Source organism: Castor canadensis, chromosome X, assembly GCF_047511655.1.
Source record: "Castor canadensis chromosome X, mCasCan1.hap1v2, whole genome shotgun sequence".
Lineage (NCBI taxonomy): Eukaryota > Metazoa > Chordata > Mammalia > Rodentia > Castoridae > Castor > Castor canadensis.
In genome coordinates, this window is record NC_133405.1 from 69,411,099 (window position 1) to 69,434,559 (window position 23,461).

A 23,461-nucleotide genomic window follows, 5' to 3' on the forward strand; every position below is an offset into this window, starting at 1 on the left:
ATATAGGAAAACTACTCTTGTCAAAAAAGTTCTCACCAAGGATTATTCTCCAGTATAGGGAAATTTTGGAATAAATTAGGAAGAGAGTAGAGTGAGATTGGAGTGGAGCAAATTGAAGATGAACTTCAGACAGATTTCGTATACAAAGACACGGAGAGGTTGGGTGAAGAAATAACCTGTGTACCCTAATCTGACCCAGGAGAGAGTTGTGTGAGTTTTGAATCCATAAATTTTTCCTAATTATTATATTCAAAGCCTTTTGGGTTTGGGCAACATTTTGGTAAAGGCTCACACTCATATACCTTACTATCTATTGACAATCTCTGCTTTCAATGCTTTCTCAGTGAAGTACTATTATACATAGGCATCCACTGGGCATACGTATCTCTAGTCTTTTGGTAATATAATTTTATTGTCTGCATAGTATTCCTTGGAAATTCTCTATTGTTGGATAGACATTTAAATGTTTTTGATTATAAGTTAATCTAGATGCTCCTCAATTTATGATGGCATTACTTCCCCCACTGCCAGTTGAAAATATAACTCCATCAAAAGTTGAAAATATTATAAGTAAAATTCATTAATACACCTAACCTACTGAACATCATAGTTTAGCAATAAGGTATAGCATAGATTATCCTCATGATTGTGTAGTTGCTATGGAGCTGTGCCTCAATGTCTCTGTTTAGTATGACAAGAGAATATCGTTAATTGTCAACAATGCATATTAACACCACCTCCTGGTTCTGGTCCTAGTATCTACCTTAAAAGTACCTTGGCATAACAGAATGGGAGAAAATTTTTGCCAGCTCTTCATCCAATAAGGGACTAATATCCAGAATCTACAAGGAACTCAAAAAACTCAACCCCCAAAGAATCAATATCCCAATGAAGAAATGGGTGTGAATTAAACAAGGAATTCTCAAAGGAAGAGATACAAATGACCAGTAAATACATGAAGTGTTCAACTTCTCTGATTATAAAAGGGATGCAAATCGAAACTACACTCAGATTTCATCACTCCAGTTAGAATGGCCATATTCAAAGGAATTAGCAGCAAATGCTGGCAAGGATGGGGCAAAACAGGAACCTTTATACACTGCTGGTGGGAATATAAATTAGTACAACCACTATGGAAAGCAGGATGGATATTCCTCAAAAAGCTAAAGAGAACTGCCATATGATCCAGTGATACTGCTCTTGGGCATCTACCCAAAGGAACATAGATCGGGATACAATAGAGGCACCTGTACACCAATGTTCATTGCAGCACTATTCACAATAGCCAAGCTATGGAAACAACCTAGATGCCCTACAACTGATGAATGGATCAAGAAATTGTGGTATATATACACAATGAAGTACTACTCAGCCATAAGGAATAATGACATGTAGTTTGAAGGTAAATGGATGCAATTGGAGCACATCATGTTAAGTGAAGTAAGCCAGGCTCAGAAAGACAAAGGCCACATGTTTTCTCTCATATGTGGGAGATAGATCCAAAAGATAAGCATATAGAGAAAACAAAGCATATACAAACTCGTATGTAGAACATGTTTGTAATAGTGGATCTACTCTATGGAACTTGGGGAAAGAGGAAAAGGAAAAGAGAATGATAGAGAATGAGTGATATCATAAAACATAACATCTGTGAAGGTAGATTATATAATGTGTATTGAGAGCTGTTGAAAAAGGGGGGCTTGGAGGTAAAGGGGTAAGAAAGAATAATAAAAGATAGGACTATAAAATAGGTACAGTGTGTGGGGGGGTACAAGTTTGTGTGTGGAGGGTGAATGAAGATTAAGATAAGAATATATGGTTGGTGAACTTTGTATATGTATATGAAATAGAACCAAGAAACCCACTGCAACTGCTTTAAGTGGGGTAGGGAGGGAATTGAGGGGGAGGGAGGATGGAGATGATCTAACCAATGTATAATGTAAGCCTAATCGGAAATGTCAGTATGAATCCCCCCCATAAGGAATATATTCTAATAATTTTTTTTATAAAAAAAAGAGAATACTGTACCACATATTGCTGGTTGTGGAAAAGCTCAAAGTTCAAAATTCAAAGTGCAGTTTCTACTGAATGTGTATGGCTTTCACATCATCATATAGTTTAAAAATCATAAGTTGACCGCTATTAAGATATTAAGTGAGGGAATATGATTATTGGGCTTTGAATACATATATGAAATAGAAGAATTAAAGCAATTGCTTTAAGAGGAACATAGAGGGGGTTGAGGGGGGGAGATGGTGGAGATAATCTAACCAATGTACAATGTAAGGATATTTGGAATTTTCACAATGAATCCCCCCCATACAATGAATATATGCTAACAAAAATGAAAAAATCTAATCATTTAAAAAAAGATATCTGTTTAGATTTTCTCTTGGAATTAATTTCTAGAAATCAGTTTATTAGCTGTAAAAGATTTCTGAAAGCCCGCTGATTACCTTCTGACACCTATTCTTTTTTTCTAAAGCAGTGGACTGTTACATATCTCATATACCTATGTAACCACTATGCAAAGGCTACATTCTCACATTGCCACTATGCCACATTTTTCTGGGTTTTTACATGTGAGAAAAAGTCTTTTATCTTGTTTAAGTCATTTGTTTTAAGGCAAAAGAAAATATTTTTTTCAAGGCACATCTATCTTTGTCTAGTCACATTTTTAGATGTTACAGGCATATTTTCTAGCTTATAAATTGACACATTAAAAACCATACATGTTTAAAGAGTACCATTCAATGCCTGTATACACTGTATAATGTTCAAATATTTATCATTTCTTTCTAGTGATTTTCCTTCTAGTTTTTTTTAAATGTACAGTCATTATTGTTATCTATCGTCAACCTGCTCTGCAGTATTGTTTCTCTCATCTAAGTGTAACTTAGTACTCACTGACTAACATTTCTGCAACCTTCTTTTCCTCCTTGTTTTCAGCCTATTTTTATAGTAATGTACTCTGTACCCTAACGAGATCTATAAGAACATTTTCTTCCATCTTTATATAGTAAAGCGTTTCATCATGACCTTCAAATATGTCTATATGATGTACTTTGATGCAATTCATGCCCTCTATTACTCTTTCTTATTCCCCCTCCTTTAATTTATGTACATACATTGACTAATAGCTTTGTACTGACTTGTATTTCTATCAACAGTACATCAGATCATCAGATGCCCTACACCATATTTTTTTTTACAGTCTGGGGATTGAACTCAGGGCCTTGCACATGCAAAGTAAGCACTCTATTATTGAGCCATATCTCCAGCCAGCCTTGCTCATTGTTAACTTAAGTATTGATACTATTTTCAAAACAAACTTTACAGATATTACAGAAAAAAATAACGCCTTGTTTACTTTGCATTGCTAGTTAAGTGGAAGGGTTTTAATATATTTGTTTCTCTCAGGAATTATCTATGATCTTTGTATTTTTATGGAGATCTTAATGTTATTGCTATTGGTTTGTATGAGCTTCTTAAATATTTTTATATTTTAAAATTTGCCTTTGAACTTTATATATTTTATAATAAAATCGATATTTTAAGTTTTAATTGTTAATATCTACATAGGATTCCAAAAGAACAAAACTATGTATATTACACAAAAACCAACATGATCATATACAAACTTATATGTAAAACATATTTGTCATACTGGAACTACTCTATGGAACTCTGGGGAGGAGGAAAGGAAAAGAAAATTATAGAGACAACAATATTGAAATAAATAACATCTGTGCTGATAGAGGATATAATGACATATATTGAAAGCTGTGGAATAATGGGGGATAGGAGGGAAGGTGTAGGAGGGAAGGGTACTGACCAAAGTATAGTTACATCAGGGATACAATGAGAAACCCCTTTGAACATTGACTTTGGAATTAACAACAAAAGATAGCACTGTAAAATAGGTACAGTGTATGTGGGGAGACACTTGTAGGAGGGAAGGAGAGACTGGAGGAGATGAAAGTGAGGGAACATGGTTGATGTATATTTCATATACATATATGAAATAGAATGATGAAACCTTTTGCAATTGCTTTAAGTGGGGCAGTGGGGTGGGAAACAGCTTGGGAGCTAGATGGTGGGGGTGAGATGGTGGGGGCAATCTAACCAATGTATGATGTAGGGCTATTTGGAATTGTCACAATAAATTCCCCATGGACAATAAATATATCCTAATAAAAATGAAAAAAATATATGTGTTTTAAAAATCTCCCTGCTAAACCTGTCCTAAACTATCCAGTTCCTCTTGCTGCAGGCATTTAATGTTATCAGTTTCTCATAATTCCTTTTACATACATTTTATATATACATGCATACATATTTTATGTACATATGTGTATATTGCTCCATTTTAATTTCTTTTGAATGAATCATCTATACCTTAAAAATTTCACTTAACAATGCACATTGTTATCTTTCCATATCAATATCCAAAGCACTTTATCGTTCATTTTCATGAATAGTTACTATTTCTTTGTACCACAATTTCTTGATTTTCCCCCTGAAATTTTTATTGAAGTATATTTTATATATAAAACTCACACTTTAAAATATGTGATTCAGTGATTTTTAATATGTTCAAAAACTACAGTCATTTATTTCACAACATTACATCACTCCCCTAAAAAAACCCATTTCTCATTTGTATTCACTACCTCTACCCTTCTCCTCACAGTCCCTGGCAACCACTAATCTCCTATCTATATCTATAATCTTATCTATTTTAAGCATTTCATATAAATAGATTCATATAACATATCAATATCTCTGGATTTTTCACTTAGCATTTTTTTTAGTCTTAGGTATATTTAAAATATTCTTGAATTTGTGTTTTGGAGCATATTCTCTTAAAATTATTAACATAAGTTAGTTGTAATTAAATTACAATAATTAAAAGTGTTTTGTCATAATATTTATAGAAATGCATATTCGTAGCATGTTTTTGAGGCTCACTAATGTTGTAATATGTGTCAGTACTTCATTCGGTTGACTTTTATTGCTGAATATCATTCATTCTAATAGATACTCTACTTTTAGTTTACCCACTTATCAGTGGTTTAACATTTTTTTTACTATTGTAACTGATGCTGCAATAAAAATCAGTGTGTAAATTTCTGAATTGCATATGTATTTTTATTTAGGTATATAACCAGATTCAAATTATAGAGTCAGATGTTAACTCTATGTTTAATTATTTTGAGAAACTGCCACTTTACTTCCTCACCAATTCATAAGCATTCCAGTTTCTCCACGTCTCTACAGTTGAAATTGCATTTAATCTGAAAATTCATTTGGGGAGTATTGCCATTTTAACTACTGTATACATAGTTTATTTTAAATAACTGATTTAAGGCCACATTTTAATCAACATTCCAAAGATTGCTGCAAGCAATTCTTGTCAGAATTCTGAAAAAATTGATTCTGACAAGTTTTTCCAGTTTTCTTGTTGCTTTTAGGGAGTATGGAATTTTTGAGGTCCTTCCTCCATTAAGTTTTTCTTACATCTATACTGTAATATTAATGAGTCCCTTATGGTTATTTAGGTGGTCATTATAAACAATACTATAAAGAACTATGTTATAACTTTATGATTTATAACACGCTAGTGGACCCATAGGATACATCTGTAGTAGTTGAACTGGCTAAGGTCATACTCATTTGTAATTTTGTTAAACGCTGTCCATGTTGTGCTAAACATTGCTTTTCCTTTGAGATCTAACACATAGAATTTTCTACAAATATTTTATATGGTATCTGGTTTATGGGTTGGAACATGTGCTAGGTTGCCATAGATACAACTTAAGACACAGATATTGTAGACTTTGTATATCTATCTGTGGCCCAGCACAGTGCCACAATTAATGTGTTCATCTGTGTGTAAATGTATGACTAAAATAATTGTTGAAATTAACACCACCAATGTCCTTTTCTATGACATGGTATATCACCATATTTAAGTGTTCATTTGTGCTTTATGTATAGTGGAAAGGTGGATATATACTGGCAATGTCCTAAACAAAGTCCCCCAAACTTTATATGTTGAAGCTTGTCTTAGTACATTTTGTGCTGCTATAACATAATACCATGGATTGGGTAATAGAATTGTATTTGGTTTATGGTTCTGGAGTCTATGAAGTCCAAGAGAGAATTTCCATCTGGTGAAGGAATTCTTGCTGCATTATAATATGGCAGAAGACATCACATGGTGGTGGTGGGGAGGGAGAGAGAGAGAGAGAGAGAGAGAGAGAGAGAGAGAGAGAGAGAGAGAGAGGGAGAGGGAGAGAGAAGCAGAGAGAGAAAGAAGATAGAAGGAGGGAGGAAGAAGAGGAAAAGAAAAGAGAACTCACTTTTTTATAACAAACTCACTGTCACAATAATGAACCCACTCTCTTGATAATGATATTAATGCATTTGTGACAGCATAACTCTCATTATACCCAATCCAGTGAATATATGACTGTGCATTAGAAAGTGGGTCTGTGTGCTTTTAGGCTGACATAAGTTAGAAGACTAAGTAACTTTGAATACATTTGATAATTCTTCTTTTCATTTTTCTTTTTTTGTGGTACTGGGGCTTGAATTCAGGGTGCTGTGTTGGCTAGGCAGGCCTTCAACCACTTGAGCAGCATCCTTGGCCCCATTTGATGGTTCTCATGTTGTAAAGGGGAGATGACACCTTATTGTAATCACCCAGATTTCTCTGTACAAAGTTATACACATAAAAATCTGATCTAAGAGCTGGTAGAGTCACTCAAGTGGTAGATTGCCTGCCTAGCAATCATGGAGCCCTGAGTTCAAACCCTAGTACAGCAAAGAAAAAAATTATCATGCAATCTCCATGCAAGCTATCAGTAAACAAATGGCTGGAAAGGCAGGAAGGCTGACAGTGGGTGGGTGATAAGCCACTGCCTGAAGTAAGGGAGGTAGTGGACCACAAAGCTCATCTTCTGAGCCAGTGAGCAACACCCAAAGTCAAGTGGCTCTGCAAAATTGAAAAATAAACAGTGAACCATCACAACATTCTGATAGCAGGGGGCTGACTGACGGATCACTGACCTTGCCCCAGAGAAAGGGGGCGAGGCAAAGAAACAAGCTCCCAGTAAACAAGTACAGTGAATAGGCACCTCCAAGTAAGACAGCTGGTAGACTACAGAACTGATCTCCTGAACCTGAGGATACCATGCAAATAAACTGCCACATATCACTGAGGGAGGAGCTAACCAAGCAGCTGCCTCTGAAAGACAGAAGAAAAAAAACACTACCCACAAGCCAACCACCTGGCTAGACTATGACAGAGATTCTGCTTAAATACCAACACCAAGACTGGATGCTGGAGGAGTAACATCAAAACTTAAACTAAGACTGAAATTCTTTTGTTCCTGAACCTGCAGTCTTTTTGTTTGTTTGTTTTGTTTCTTGTTTGTTTGTTCATCTCTCCCCATTAATTTCTTTGGGTTTTTGTTGTTGTTACTTTTATTATTGTGGGTTTTCTATTTTTAATTTTACTCCTATCATCCTTTTCTTTTTATCTTTTCTCTTTCTATATCATCAACTTAACCATCATCATCCCCTCATCCCTTCTCTCACTCCCTTCACTCTCCATCCTACTCCTGTGCTAAAACCCATTGCTCCCCTATCCCACAACTTATTCTGCCCCCTCTCACCCACTCTCTTCTGCCAGCCCTCACCTTCCCTTCCCATTCTCCCCTAACCTGTCACCAGACTACCTCTCCCTCCTTCACACACATCACCCACTGAAAAACCTTCTATACCAACTTTAAAGAACCCCAAATCCCTGCAATCCCTAACACAAACACCCTCTTCTACAACATCAGAAATATACCCAAACACACACAAGGACCACAAAAACAGCAGCCCCCACACTACTTTCCCCACTCACCCACCCCACTTCCCATCTCCACCTTTAGTGCCACACTATCCAACTCCTCAAATTTCTACCTAACATTACAAATGTTAACCCCCCAACTCCCACTGCTTGTAGATATTACCACCAGGAGATCTTCTATATAACACATAAACTACTGGTTGGGTATCAAACCTGTGAATTAGTTAATACTAAATTACACCCAGATGAGGGACAGAAATAGCACACACACACTTAGCTAAAAGCCCAATACAGCCACAAAACAAAATTAAATCAAAGGAAAGAAAACAGGTGACTGAAACCACCAACTAGCCTATCAAGAACATAGTTGCACAGTACCAAGTGGAGCAATGGGAAGAAGAAAAAGGGATGGAAACTATTCTCCCCCCCAAAAAATAATTTAATACAGGATTCAGAGGAAACTGAAGATCATGGATACCCAGTTCCGGACTCTAACAAAACAAAGATAAATGACACCAAGGAACACAATGATGTCCACCAGAACACCACAAAAGAAGAAATCCTGCAAGTAATCACTGAGAATGTCATGGAGATGATACTAGACATGGTTAACCAAAATGCACAAGAAGCATTCAAAAAATTTCAAGACACCAAAAATAAAGAATACAAGAAGACACAGAAACAAATGAACTCATAAACACCAAAGTGAAACAGAGAACACTATAAATAGACAGATAGATGAATTAAAGTTGAAAATAGAAAATATTAAAGATGAAGTGACCCATGATATGGAAAACCTCAGGAAAAAGAATGAAACAGAAACACAAAACAGAGTGGAAGGCCACTCTAGCAGAATGGAACAAGCAGAAGACAGAATCTCAGAACTTAAAGCTGAAATGGAAATTAAAGGAAAAACTGAAGAGCTATTAGTCAAGCAACTCAAGTCCTTTGAAAGGAATATGCAAGAACTCACTAACTCCATCAAAAGATGAAACCTAAGAATCATAGGAATTGAAGAAGGAGAAGAGGTGCAAGCAAAGGGATTCATAATATATTCAATAAAATGATAACCGAAAATGTCCCAAATCTAGAGAAAGTTATGCCAATCCAAGTACACGAAGCATCCAGGGCATCGAACAGACTTGACCAAAATAGAACTTCCCTATGACATATTATTATTGAAACAACAAGCACAGAGAATAGAGAAAGAATACCAAAGGCCATAAGAGAGATAAAACAAATAACATCCAAAAGTAAACCCATCAAAATCACAGCGTATTTCTCATCGGACACCTTAAAAGCAAGAAGGGCATGGAGTGAGGTATTCTGGGCACTGAATGAAAATAACTTCAACCACAGGATACTGTACCCAGTAAAACTATCATTCAAAATAGATGGAGCAATAAAAGTCTTTCACAATAAGCAGAAATGAAAACAATACATGACCACGAAGCCACCACTACAAAAGATTCTCTAAGGAAATCTGCACACAGAAAATGAAAGGAACAAAACAATGAGATGACAGGCAGTACCAAACCACAGGAGAAGAAAAGACAAGGAATCAGAGAGCAACATTGATTCAGCTGTACACAATCAAACTCTTAAACAACAAAGACAAATAAATGACAAGAATCTCCACATACCTATCATTATTAACACTGAATTTTAATGGACTTAATCCCCCATCAAAAGACACCATTTGGCAAACTGGATTAAAAAGGAATATCCAACAATCTGTTGTTTAAAGGAGACCCATGTCATTGACAACAACAAGCACTGGCTGAAAGTCTGGAAGATTTACAAAGCCAATAGCCCCCCCAAAACAGGCAAAAGTAGCTATACTTATTTTGGACAAAGTAAACTTCAAACTTACATTGAACAAATGAGATAAAGAAGGATACTCCATACTAATAAAAGGAGAAATACAAAAAAGTAAACAACAATTATCAACCTATATGCATCCAATGTCAGTGCACCCGATTTCACCAAACATACTCTGAAGGACCTAAAAGCATATATAGACTCCAACAGAGTGGTAGTAGGAGAGTTTAATACCCCCCTACCACCAATAGATAGACCATACAAACAAAAAATCATAAAGAAATTCTAGAACTAAATCACACCATAGATCAAATGGACATAGCTGATGTCTACAGAATAATTTCATCCAACTTCTGCACAATACACATTCTTCTCAGCAGCCCATGGAACTTTCTAAAAAGCTGATCATATGTTAGGGCACAAAGCAAGCCTCAGCAAATATAAGAAAATACAAATAATACCATGCATTCTACCTGATCACAATGCATTAAAACTAGAAATCAACAACAAAAACAATAGCAGAAAATATGCAAACAATTGGAAGTGAACAACACATTGCTCAATGATCAGTGGATCATTGATGAAATAAAAGAGGAAATTAAAAGGTTCCTGGAAATTAATGAAAAATGAAAACATGACCTACCAGAATCTATGGGACACAGTTAAGGCAGTCCTAAGAGGAATGTTTATAGCCATGAGTGCATATATCACAAGGACAGAAACAGCTCAAATCAGTGACCTAATGCTACATCTCAAACTTCTAGAAAAACAAGAACAAGCAAAACCAAAAACAAGCAGAAGGAGAGAAATAATAAAAATAAAGGCTGAAATTAATGAAGTAGAAACAGCAACAACAACAAAAACCATACAAAGAATCAATGAAACAAAAAGCTGGTTCCTTGAAAAAATAAATAAGATTGGCAGACCCCTGGCAAATCTGACTAAAATGAGGAGACAAAAAACCCCAAACCAGTGAAATCCGAAATGTAAAAGGGGAGATAACAACAAACACCACGGAAATCCAGGGAAACATCAGAGACAACTTTGAGAACCCATTTCAATAAATTTGAAAATCTTGAAGAAATGGACAGATTTCTAGATTCCTATGACCATCAAACTTGTACCAACAGGATATTAATCACCTGAATAGATCTATAGTAAAAAATGAAATTGAAGCAGCAATAAAGAGTCTCTCCCCAAATAAAAGTCCAGGACCTGATGGATTCTCTGCTGAATTCTATCAGACCTTTAAAGAATTAATACCAACACTCCTTAAACTTTTCAAAGAAATAGAAAGGGAAGGAACACTGCCTAACTCATTTTATGAAGCCAGTTACACTTATCCCAAAACCAGACAAAGACACTTTAAAAAAGGAGAACTATAGGCCAATTTCCTTAATAAACATTTTTGCAAAAATCCTCAATAAAATAATGGCAAACAGAATCCAACAACACATCAGAAAGATCATTCACCACGACCAAGTCAGCTTCATCCCAGGGATGCAGGGGTGGTTCAACATATGCAAATCTATAAATGTAATACAGCACATTAATAGAAGCAAAGACAAATACCACTTGATCATCTCAATAGATGCAGAAAAAGACTTTGACAAGTTCTAACACCACTTCATGATAAAAGCTATAAGAAAACTAGGACTAGAAGGAATGTACCTCAACATTGTAAAGGGTGTATATGACAAACCTATAGCCAACATCATACTTGAGAAACTGAAACTATTTCCCCTAAAATCAGGAACAAGACAAGGGTGCCCACTATCCCCACTCCTATTCAACATAATACTGGAATTCCAAGCCAGAGCAATTAGGCAAGAAGGAGAAACAAATGTAATACAAATAGGTAAAGAAACTTTCAAAATATCCCTATTTGTAGATGACATTTTCCTATATCTTAAAGACCCAAAAACTCCTAGACACCATAAACAGCGACAGCAAGGTGGCAGGATACAAACTCTGCTTACAAAAAGCTTTAGCTTTTCTATAGACCAACAATGAACAAATTGAGAAAGAATATATGGAAACAATTCCATTTATAATAGCCTCAAAAAAAAATCAAATATTTAGGAGTAAACTTAACAAAGGATGTGAATGACCTCTACAAAGAAAACTTTAAACCCCTGAAGAAAGAGATCGAGGAAGACCACAGAAAGTGGAAAGATCTCTCATGCTCATGAATTGGTAAAATCAACATAGTAAAAAATGGCTATAGTACCAAAAGCAATCTACGTGTTTGATGCAATTCCCATCAAAATCCCAATGACGTTCACCACAGAATTTGAAAATCTACCCTAAAGTTCATTTGGAAACACAAGAGACCTCAAATAGCCAAGGCAATACTCAGCAAAAAGATCAATGCTGGAGGTATTGCAATACCCAACTTCAAACTATATTACAAAGCAATAGCAATAGAAACAGCATGTACTGGCACAAAAACAGACATGAAGCAAGTAGAACAGAATAGGGACCCAGATATGAATCCACATAGCTATGCCCACCTTATTTTTGAGAAAGGCGCCAAAAACATTCAATGGAGAAAGACAGCCTCTTCAACAAATGTTGCTGGGAAAAGTGGTTTTGCCTGCAGTAAACTGAAACTGGATCCATGTTTAGTACCCTGTACTAGTATCAATTCAAAGTGGATCTAGGACCTTAATATCAGACCTGAAACTCTAAAGTTAGTACAGGAAATAGCAGGGAATACTCTGGAAGCCATAGGTCTAAAGGCAGGACTTCCTCAGTAGAACCCCAGTAGCTAAGCAACTGAGAGAAAGGATGGACAAATGTGACTACATAAAATAAAAAAGCTTCTGCACAACAAAAGAAATGGTTTCTAAACTGAAGAGACCATCCACAGAGTGGGAGAAAATATTTGCCAGCTACACATCACACAAAGGAATATACAGGGAACTCAAAAAACTAAACTCCCCCAAAATCAATGAACCAATAAAGAAATGGACAACTGATCTAAACAGAACTTTTTCAAAAGAAGAAATTCAAATGGCCAAAAAACCAAAAAAAAAAAAATGCTCACCATCTCTGGCCATAAAGGAAAAGCAAATCAAAACCACACTAATACTTCACCTCACCCCGATAGAATAGCCATCATCAAAAACACCACCAACAACAGGTGTTGGCGAGGATGTGAGGAAAAAGGAACCCTCATACATTGTTGGTGGCAATGCAAGCTAGTGCAACCACTCTGGAAAACAATATGGAGGCTTTTTAAAAAACTGAACATAGACCTGCCATATGATCCAGCAATCCCACTCCTGGGGATATGCCCAAAGGAATGCGACTCAGGTTACTCCAGAGGCACTTGCACACCTATGTTTATTTCAGCGCTATTCACAATAACCAAATATAGAAACAGCCAAGATGCCCCATTACTGATGAATGGATTAAGAAAATGTGGTATTTATACACAATGGCATTTTACTCAGCCATGTAAGAATGAAATCTTAACATTCACACATAAATGGATGGAACTAGAGAACATCATACTAAGTGAGGTTAGGCAGGCTCAGAAGACCAAAAATCATATATTCTCACTCATATGCAGACTTTAGATGTATGGCAAAGATAGTAATGTTGTTGGACTTGGGTCACACGCTAAGGGGAGAGGGCATATGAGAGGACACTTGAAAGTGTCTGATTTCCTCATTGCAGAGGAGCTAATACAGTAACCTACAGTAACCTTAAAGCGACGGAGGTCAATATGGGAAGGTGATCGGAAGTAGTGATGTGGTTTGGTAGAGATGAATCAGTTCGTTTTGTAATACACTTTTGCATGGAATCAATACTAGGAATCTCTCTGTATAGCTATCATTATCTTAACTAGCAAAAATGCTTTGTCTTTCTTGTTATTGCTTATATCCTCTTCAACAAAATCGGAGAAAAGGGCAGAACAGGGTCTGCCTGGAAGTGAAGGAGTGGGCAGGAGACGGAGGGAGTGGGGGGGAGAGGGCAGGGGGAGAAATGGCCCAAACAATGTATGCACATATGAATAAATGAATAAAGAAAAAAAATCTGATCTAACACCCACTTCACTGAGTGTGCATGGTCATGGTGGCTATGCTCTTTGCTTAAGACTGTCTTACTTGAGGTTTATGTAAATTCAAGAATATATCTAAAATATGTTACTATGTTATTTATACATAAAACCACTTACTAGCCAAGGAGATCAAATGTAATGTTAATTGTAAAGGCTGAAAAGCACGAGTCAATATTTAAACAAGCACTGCTGAAATTGAAGTTAACTATCTACATAACATGAAATTGCACATGAAAAAACTGATTTTGTGAAACCCAAAGGCCCATGGAGTAGATATAATAGGATGGAATAATGGTGAATGGGACTTGGTACCATGTTACTGTCGCAGATTTCCAGTGTAATTGTGATGGAGCTTTCATCAGCTGCTTTTGCTTTTTACAACAGCATGCTGGGCAACTTACCCAGGTTCTAATTCCAGGAGAGATTGCATGGAATCTTGGTCTGGGTAACACCTCAGATTACTCTTTGGAACTTTTTTTCCTGAGAGCTACATGGGTTTTTGTATGAGGGCATGTCAAATACATGTCTGTTTTGTTTAGGGACAGAACTTTGGCAGAAAACCCAAGTGAAGAGCACCATGTGGGAATTTCAAATCATCAGGGATGTTGGATCCAAGCCTAGTAGCAAATAAAGGAAATGAAAGGTGTGAAAATGATGGCTTCAACTAGACCTCCAAGCTGATTTATAGAGTCAGAAGTAATTTTGTTCACATCTTTCCCTCAACTCACACATCACATGCATTTTTTAACCAATAAAATTACTTTATACTTCTTTAACTTTATTTTTAATTATATCAGTTTCAACCTATCCTGGTTCTTGAATTCAGGCTTGGTATTCCATTATAATTCCATGAATGTCATTTGGATTTGTGAAATGCTTATGTGTTGACTCAAACGTATGCATGAGCAATGACTGGATGTTACCCATCTAGAGTAGTGCTTGGATAACCTCCATAGGCAACCAAGAGTTACTAAAAGGGCTAAATATAGAGAGGTGCATGGCTATAGGTTGCTACTTGAATGTTTTGTAGTTTTCTCATACTTCCTTGAAAAGCCACTATGCCCTATTAAATATGTTTCACATGACCCCTGAGACTTCTGGAGGATCACAATCTGACATGAAATCTTCCAGTATACCACTAGTCATGAAATGTGCATACATACCAGTGACATTCTTTTTAGTTCTAACATATTATTACACTCACTTTTGCCTCCATGGGTTTCAAAAGAGACATAGACCCTAACAAGGGCAAGATAGTGATGGTATGATACCACATTTTATTCTTTGTATTGGAATCCCTACTCTAGTTTCAGGTCCTAGGGTTACAAACCCTATATAGACACACATTGCTGACTACCCCAGAAACTACTGTTTAATGCTTACAAAACTATGAAAAATACAGGAATCTCAACAGGACATCCTTAGAACCACCAAGGTCATGGTAATACATATACCCTAAAGGTACAAAATATTTAGTAAAGAAGCCAAGACTGATGAACTTAAACCTCAAAGACTGCTTCCTAGGTTCATTTACCTGAATTCACCTTATTTTCTGTCACTCCTTATTTCATAAGTCTCTATCCTTCATTCTATATCCTCATGTCCAGCCTCTAAAGTTATGTCTCTTTCTGAACACACAGTGGAAGAAGTACCAAACTTTCATTAGCACCATAACCTATCTCAATACTTGTCGTAAGATATAGACCAGAAGATCAGACACATAAATATCTTTCTTGCCTTGAGAACGTTTCAGTATTATGATGATCCTTTAAATGCATTTTATTGAATTTCTGTTTTGCATTACATATATTATCTCATTTAATTCTCATAGTACACCTTTATCAAATTAGGACAAATATCTGCAGATGAAGTATTATTACATAGATATTTAGAATAAGAGTGTCTGATTAATTCTCAATGCCGTCATTACCTGAGATAGGAAACACTGGAGGAATATGACTTGCTTGGCTTTTAGTTTTTAGAAGTTAAGAGCTCCATTTAAGCATGTTAAATACTATGTGCTATTAGACATCCAAGAAGAGATTTACGAACTGTTGAGACATACATTGTGGATTTTTTTTTTAATTTATGTTGCTTTGGCATGCAATTTGAATAGAAGTTGGATTTCCTCATACCAGAAAAAAGACTTAGTCACCCTGGATGGTTTCCAGTTCTCTACCTCCTCCCAGTTCCACAGGTGGTTGATCCAGTTATCTGTCTATAACAACCACTTCCTGATGACAACCTTCCTATGAAACAACTAGATACAACTTACTTGACTTGCACCACTAACCATCACATCCCACATAGAATGTTTAGATATGCCACAGTGATCACCTCTCAGTCATTGCATAACTCCATAAACTCATGCCTGTTTGCTCTCAATCCACCAATTAAAACACCCTGGGGAAATCCTACTTAGGTAACATCCTGGACCCCAATAAAGACTTTGACCCACAGGTCCTTATCTTTATTGCTCTCCATCAGCTTGTTGGGCATGTGTATCCAGAACAGTTTTTCCCTTCCCATTGGCTCTGTGAGGTATGCTGCTCTCTTCTCTCTGCAACCTATATGTAATAAACTGCTTCTACTATTTCATGTGTTTTGCTATGCTACCTCCATTCCATCTCATCTTACTGACACACCTAATCCTAATGTTTCTCCCATACAGACTCACCTAAAAGTAGTTATCTTGTTGAGGGCAAACTGCATACAGGTCAAACAAGAGCTAGAGGGTATCTGCCAGTATCAAGTTTCCTGTGAGAGGAACACATGGCCATTGGCCAGACACTTAGACATTAAGCTGTCCATTAAAATAAAGAAGTACCCTGTGAAAGAAACTCAGAGGTCAAGCAACTTCTATATTACATGTTGCTGGAAGATGCCTTAGTTGAATGGAATGAGATTTTGGTGTTAAAAATGGACTGATGAGTCAGATTCATATTCTCCACCACGCAATTGGAATCATGACTACATAAGGGACAAAGCCCATAATCAAATATAAAGCAAATGTATCCAAAGGAGTTTTGGGGTCAGGATCCACTGAAGTTACCTTTTTGTTTTTGATGGTGCTAGGATTTGAACTCAGGACTTTGTGTTGCAAGGCAGGTGCTCTACCACTTGGGCCACACCTCCAGCTCTTTTTGCTTTAGTTATTTTTCAGGTAGGGTATCATGTTTTTGCCTGGAGCCTGCCTGAGACTGCAATCCTCTATCTATGCTTATCTATGCCTCCTGCATAGCTGGGGCCACAGGCATGCCACAAGGCTCAGCTGGTTGAGGTGGAGTCTCTCTAGCTTTCTGCTCAAGTTGGCATTAAACTGCTATCCTCCTGTTCTCTACCTCAAAAGTAGCCAGAATTATAGTTATAAGCTACCATGCCTAGCTTGATGTCACTCTTTAGGACTTCTGAGGCTGTCTTGAACAGTTGGTTACAAAGGATTAGAGTATGGAAAGTACTGAGGTCTGTGTTTCTGTGGTACTGATTGATGTACTAGTGTGGTGTGCTGGTACAGCTGGAGTGTCTATCCATTGCTACAATTAAGATGCATGCTAGACTTTGTTATAGAAAGAGCATTCCACTTCCTTAACACCGAAATTTACCTCTTATATTAATAGGTACTTTATAACTCCCCTCCCCAAAACTGTCCTGCTAAAAGAAAGAGGAAAGTAATCTGTTAGAACTTTGGTAAGGAAGATGAAACCTTGTCATGAGAGAATAGGACAGATCCTAAAGCAAGCATTTTTTTCTCCTTTTATTTTATTGTTTTTACATTTTCTTACATGTGTATACATTGTTTGTGAGACATCCCCCCCCACCCCTCCCCTGCTTCCAGGCAGTTCCGCCCTCTTCTCTGATTTTGTTGAAGAGAAAACTTAAGAGATAATAAGAAAGACATAGTGTCTTTGCTTGTTTGAGAAAGATAGCTATACAGAGATATTCCTAACATTGCTTCCATGCTCTTGTGTATTGCAATCCACATTGGTTCATTTTTACCAGACCTCTTCATTACTTCTTGGTCCTCTTCCCATTGTGGCCTCTGCTAATTTGAGATTACTTTATTCGCTCCTCAACAGGGAGCACATCATAAAGGAAATGCAAATCAAAACCACACTAAGATTCCATCTCACCCCTGTTAGAATGGCTATCATCAAGAACACCACCACCAACAAATGCTGGTGAGGATGCAGGGAAAAAGGAAGCCTCATATACTGCTGGTGGGAATATAAGCTAGTACAACCACTTTGGAAAACAATATGGGGGCTTCTTAAAGAACTAAACATAGATCTGTCATATGATTCAGCAATACCATTCCTGGAGATATACCCGAAGGAATGCTACTCAGTTATAACAAAAGAACCTGCACACCCATGTTTATTGCAGCACTATTTATAATAGCCAAGCTATGGAAACAGCTAAGATGCCCCACAAGTGACGAATGGATCAAGAAAATGTGGTATTTATACACAATGGAATTTTATTCAGTGACAAAGAAAAATGAAATTTTGTCATTCACAGGTAAATGGATATAGCTGGAGAACATCATAAGTGAAGTTAGCGAAGCTCAGAAGGCCAAAAATTGCATGTTCTCCCTCATATGTGGATTATAGACTTAAAACAAATGCAGTAATATTATTGGACATGGTTCACACACTAAGTGGAGAATGTGCAATAGGGAAAGGGAAGGAAACTAAAGCAAACTTTAATAAGGCTATTTAAAAGGAATATTAATATACGTTTGAAGACAGTCACAACATTTGAATAATAATACATATTGTTTCTATTATTTTGTTGATACTAGCTTTCTTTTTTTAATATTTAGTACTATTTTATTAGGGGAGGGTTGATTTAGCATCCAGGCCTGAAGCTTCAAAAACATCATTTTAAAGAGACAGTAATTAGGAATTGGGAAATGATCCTTACAAAACCAAAAGGAAAGAAGAAAAGTTAAAAATGTTAATAAAGCTAAAGATGCCATAGAACAGAAAATACTTGATTCATGGCATATGGTAAATATTTTTATTACATAAAAATGCTTAATATTTCAATATTTAGTAATGTGAAAATATAAAGAGCTACTGAAGTGAACTGACAAGAATCTTGCATTTGATTTTTTAAATTTTTAACAGTACTGGGGTTTGGACTCAGGGCCTCATGCTTGCTAGGCAGGGGCTTTCCCAGTTGAGTCACTCCTCTAACCCTTTTTTTTGTTGAGTATTTTTAGAGAGAGGGTTTTGTGGACTATTTGCCCTGGCTGGTCTAGATCTCAGATGCTCCTGATCTCTCTCTCCCGAATAACTAGAATTACAGGCATGGGCCACCAGTGCCTGGCAGAGTCCTGCATTTTAATACTACTTTGGGCCCTTCTGAAAAGGAATAGGATAAAAACAATTTTTGTTTTAGGCAGATTAGGGAGTCTCAGGACATGAAACAGTGTGTGAAGTTTTGAAAATAAAATGAGCTTCTTCTCTGTACATATTAGAGTATGATGATTTTGTCTCTGATTCCCAAGAATCCTTGTATAACATAAAACTGTAGTTTGTATATGAAAATGGAAAGATTACACTGAAACCAGAGCCTATAAAAACTTAGGCTTGTACTGACCCCTAGCGGATAAAGGGAAGAATGCCACCTACTCCCTCTAAATGGGCGAAGAGAGGAGCCAGAAGACTGAACATAAAATAATAAGGAAATGATTTGATCAGTAAACATTGTATGTATGTATTGAAATATCATACAATTATGCACAATTATTCATTTGTCAAAGATAAAATGCTTTAAGGAGATGGAAAAAATTTAATTATCTTAATTTGCATGCTATACATATATCAAATTATCACACTGTACCCCATAATTTTCCACAGCTAAAATAAAGATTAATTTAAAAGAGTTAAAAATAGAGGATGTTGAAAAGAGAGTTCACAAATGTGTAATTGTGTTTTGCAAGAACTTCTTCAGGTATTACTTTAGAGGTTGTTAAGGGCTCAGAAAAAATGCCTTAGACATCTCAATGGAAGAGTTTGCTGAAATTCCAAAAATAGGCAGTGAGAAAGAGACTGGCTCATGAAGTTTGGGGGTGTCTGAACAAAGGATATACTTGGATCACATTCTTGGGGAGATATATGAGAGCTCTAGCATAGGCAGATCATCTTAGTGATATCTATGTTTTAAGAAAAGAACTTAGGGCAGACTGGCATCACTAATTGGAAAAAAAAATCACTATTCTCCCACCACAGTTTCCTGAAAGTAAGAGGTAGACATGATGGGGATACCCAGTTTTCCACGAGCCTGAGCCAGATTTCAAAAGAGGATTTAGCTACCCAATACCATCAATATTGCTTAGCAGGTGGATCAATACACTGGCAACTGAGGAACATGTGGAAACAAACCACCAGTAATGAACATTGGAAGTGACACTTTCCTTTGTAAGATCCTCTGTTTTAAAAATCTGTAGTGAGACAGACTAATGGAGAAAACATCAGAATAGACAGAAAGGATACTTACTCACATAGGAACACTTGATTTGATCATTGCTAAGGGACTTGATGTTCTTTGCAATAAATGGTACTTGGTCAATTCAGTATCCATATAATAAAGCAGTAATTCTTTTTTTCTTTCATTGTTGTGCTAGATGGGGGTACATTGTGACATTTACAAAGATTTGCATATTGTATCAAATTATCATATTTGAATTCACCGCCTCCACAGTTCTCTTATACTTGACTTGTGTTTCACATACACACAAAAGTCCATTCCAACTGGGTCAGCACAAGAAACTGTATTTATGACCTTGTGAACAGGCAAAGGACAGGAAGGGTAATATCCTTGTTTACTAAATCTATTACCTGTGTCATTTGGAGCACTGGTTCTATTGCTTGAGATTTCTTCTTAATATGCGTTTTATTTTCATGCTTCTTTACATTATATAATGCATTTTATTTATATATATCTACATATACATATTATATATGCATTACATATATGTGTGTGTTTGCGTATGCTTATTTGATGATACTGGGGTTTGAACTCAGGGCTTTGTGCTTGCTAGGCAGGCACTCTACTACTAAAGCCATACATCCTTTAATTGGATGCCAGATGTCTTGCCAACTTAGTGAGTCTACAAGAATCTTTATGAGTTATTGCTTCCTGCATTAAGGCCTGGAAACTCTTTCTGGGTAGTCAACCAGTTCAACTCCCTCTGAGATCACTATCCGGTTAAGACATGTCAACTATTTAAAAATAATTGGTTAATTACATTTTGGTCTGTTTTTAATTTGTTTAAGTGGGGAAGGGTTGTCCAGCTCTCGTTTCTTTTCTTTTTTTTTTTTAAATTCATTTATTAACATATGCATACATTGTTTGGGTCATTTTTGCCCCATACCCCCTGCCCTCTCCTTATCCCTATCAACCCTCTCTCTTCTGGGCAGAACCTGTTTAACCCTTATCTCTAAGTTTGTTGAAGAGAAAACATAAGCAATAATAAGAAAGACAAAGTGTTTTGGTAGTTGAGATAAGGATAGCTATACAGAGAGATTCCTAGCATTGCTTCCATGTATAAATGTGTTTCGTCCCAAGTTGATTCATCTCTAACTGACCTTTTCACTAGTTCCTGATCCCGTTCTCATATTGACCTCTGTTGCTTTAAGGTTTCTGTATTGGTTCCTTTGCAGTGGGGACATCAAACACTTTCAAGTTTTGGGTTTCCTACCTATCCCCATACCTCCGTTATGTGCTATCCCCCTATCAAGTGACCCAAGTCCAACAACATTGCTGTATTTGTTCTAGATCTAAAGTCTGCATATGAGGGAGAACATACAATTTTTGGTCTTCTGAGCCTGGCTAACCTCGCTCAGATTGATGTTCTTTAGTTCCATCCATTTACTTGGGAATGATAACATTTTATTCTTCTTCATGACTGAGTAAAATGCCATTGTGTATAGATACCACATTTTCTTAATCCATTAGTCAGTAGTGGGGCATCTTGGCTGTTTCCATAACTTGGCTATTGTGAATAGTGCTGCAATAAACATGGGTGTGCAGATGCCTTTGGAGTAACCTGTGTTGCATTCTTTTGGGTATATCCCCAGGAGTGGGAATGCTGGATCATATGGCAGATCTATGTTTAGATTTTTAAGAAGCCTCCAATTTTTTTTCCAGAGTGGTTGCACAAACTTACATTCCCACCAGCAGTGTATGAGGGTTCCTTTTTCCCAACATCCTCACCAACACATGTTGGTGGTGTTTTTGATGATGGCTATTCTAACAGGGGTGAGGTGGAATCTTAGTGTGGTTTTGATAAGCATTTCCTTTATGGCTAGTGATGGTGAACATTTCTTCATTTTTTTATACCCATTTGAATTTCTTCTTTTGAGAAGGTTCTGTTTAGTTCAGTTGCCCATTTCTAAGATCTTTTTAATTTCCTCTTTTATTTCATCAATGACCCATTGATCATTGAGCAATGTGTTGTTCTGCTTACAATTGTTTGCATGTTTTTTACTGCTGTTTTTGTTGTTGATTTCTAGTATTAATGCATTGTGATCAGGTGGAATGCATGGTATTATTTCTATTTTTTACATTCACAGAGACTTGCTTTGCGTCCTAAGAAACGATCAATTTTGGAGAAAGTTCCATGGCCTGCTTAGAAGAATGTATATTTTGCAGAAGTTGGATGAAATTTTCTGTAGACATCAACATTTGATCTATAGTGTGATTTAGTTTTAGACTTTCTTTACTGATTTTTTTCTTAGGATGACCTATCTATTGGTGATGGGGGGGCATTAAGGTCTCCCACTACCACTGTGTTGCAGTTTATATATGTTTTTAGGTCCTTCAAGTATGTTTGATGAAATTGGGTGCATTGATGTCAGGTGCATATAGGTTGATAATTGCTATTTCCTTTTAGTGTATTTCCCCTTTTATTAGTGTGAAGTGTCCTTCTTTATCTCATTTGATCAATGTAAGTTTGAATTCTACTTTGTCTGAGTTAAGTATTGCTACCCCTGCCTGTTTTCAGGAGCGGGTAAGTCTTCTTCCAGCCTTTCACTCTCATCCAGTAATTGTTTATGTTGATGAGGTGGGTCTGTTTTAGTCAGCAGGTTGTTGGGTCTTCCTTTTCATCTAGTTTGTCAATCAGTGTCTTTTGTTGGGGGAATTAAGGCTGTTGACGATCAGTGTTAGTATTGATAGGTATGTGGTCATTCCTGTCATTCAGTTGTAAAACTATGGAATGGTTCATGAATTTTCATGTCATTCTTGGGCAGAGGCCATGCTAATCTTTGCTTTATTATTCCAATTTTAGTATATGTGCTGGCAAAGTGAACACAGTAATATTTCTTTGGAGGTCTGATAGAATTAATCTGAGAATCTGTCAGGTCCTCGATTTTTCTTTTTTGGGAGACTGTTTATTGCTGGTTCAATTTATTTAAATATTATAGATCTGTTTAGGTGGTTAATACTCTCTTCATTTGGTTTTTGATGGTTATAAGTATCTAGAAATTTGTCCATTCCTTCCAGATTTTCCAATTTTTGGAATATAGGTTCTCAAAATAGTTTCTGATTATTCCCTGGATTTCCTTTGTGTTTTTTGTTATTTCTCCTTTTCTGTTTCTGATTTTACTAATTTGGGTCTTTTCTCTTCTAATTTTAGTCAGATTTGCCATGGCTTGTCAAACTTGTTTATTTTTTTCAAAGAAACAGCTCTTTGTTTC

The 23,461-nt window shown here is 36.4% G+C and overlaps 1 non-coding gene across 1 annotated transcript; it reads right to left on the reverse strand.

The window, feature by feature from the left end:
* Positions 1-22,969: 22,969 nt before the first annotated feature.
* On the reverse strand, positions 22,970-23,076 carry LOC141420055 (U6 spliceosomal RNA). The gene has a single exon (XR_012444763.1). It is a non-coding gene; the product is annotated as a U6 spliceosomal RNA (small nuclear RNA).
* Positions 23,077-23,461: the final 385 nt, after the last annotated feature.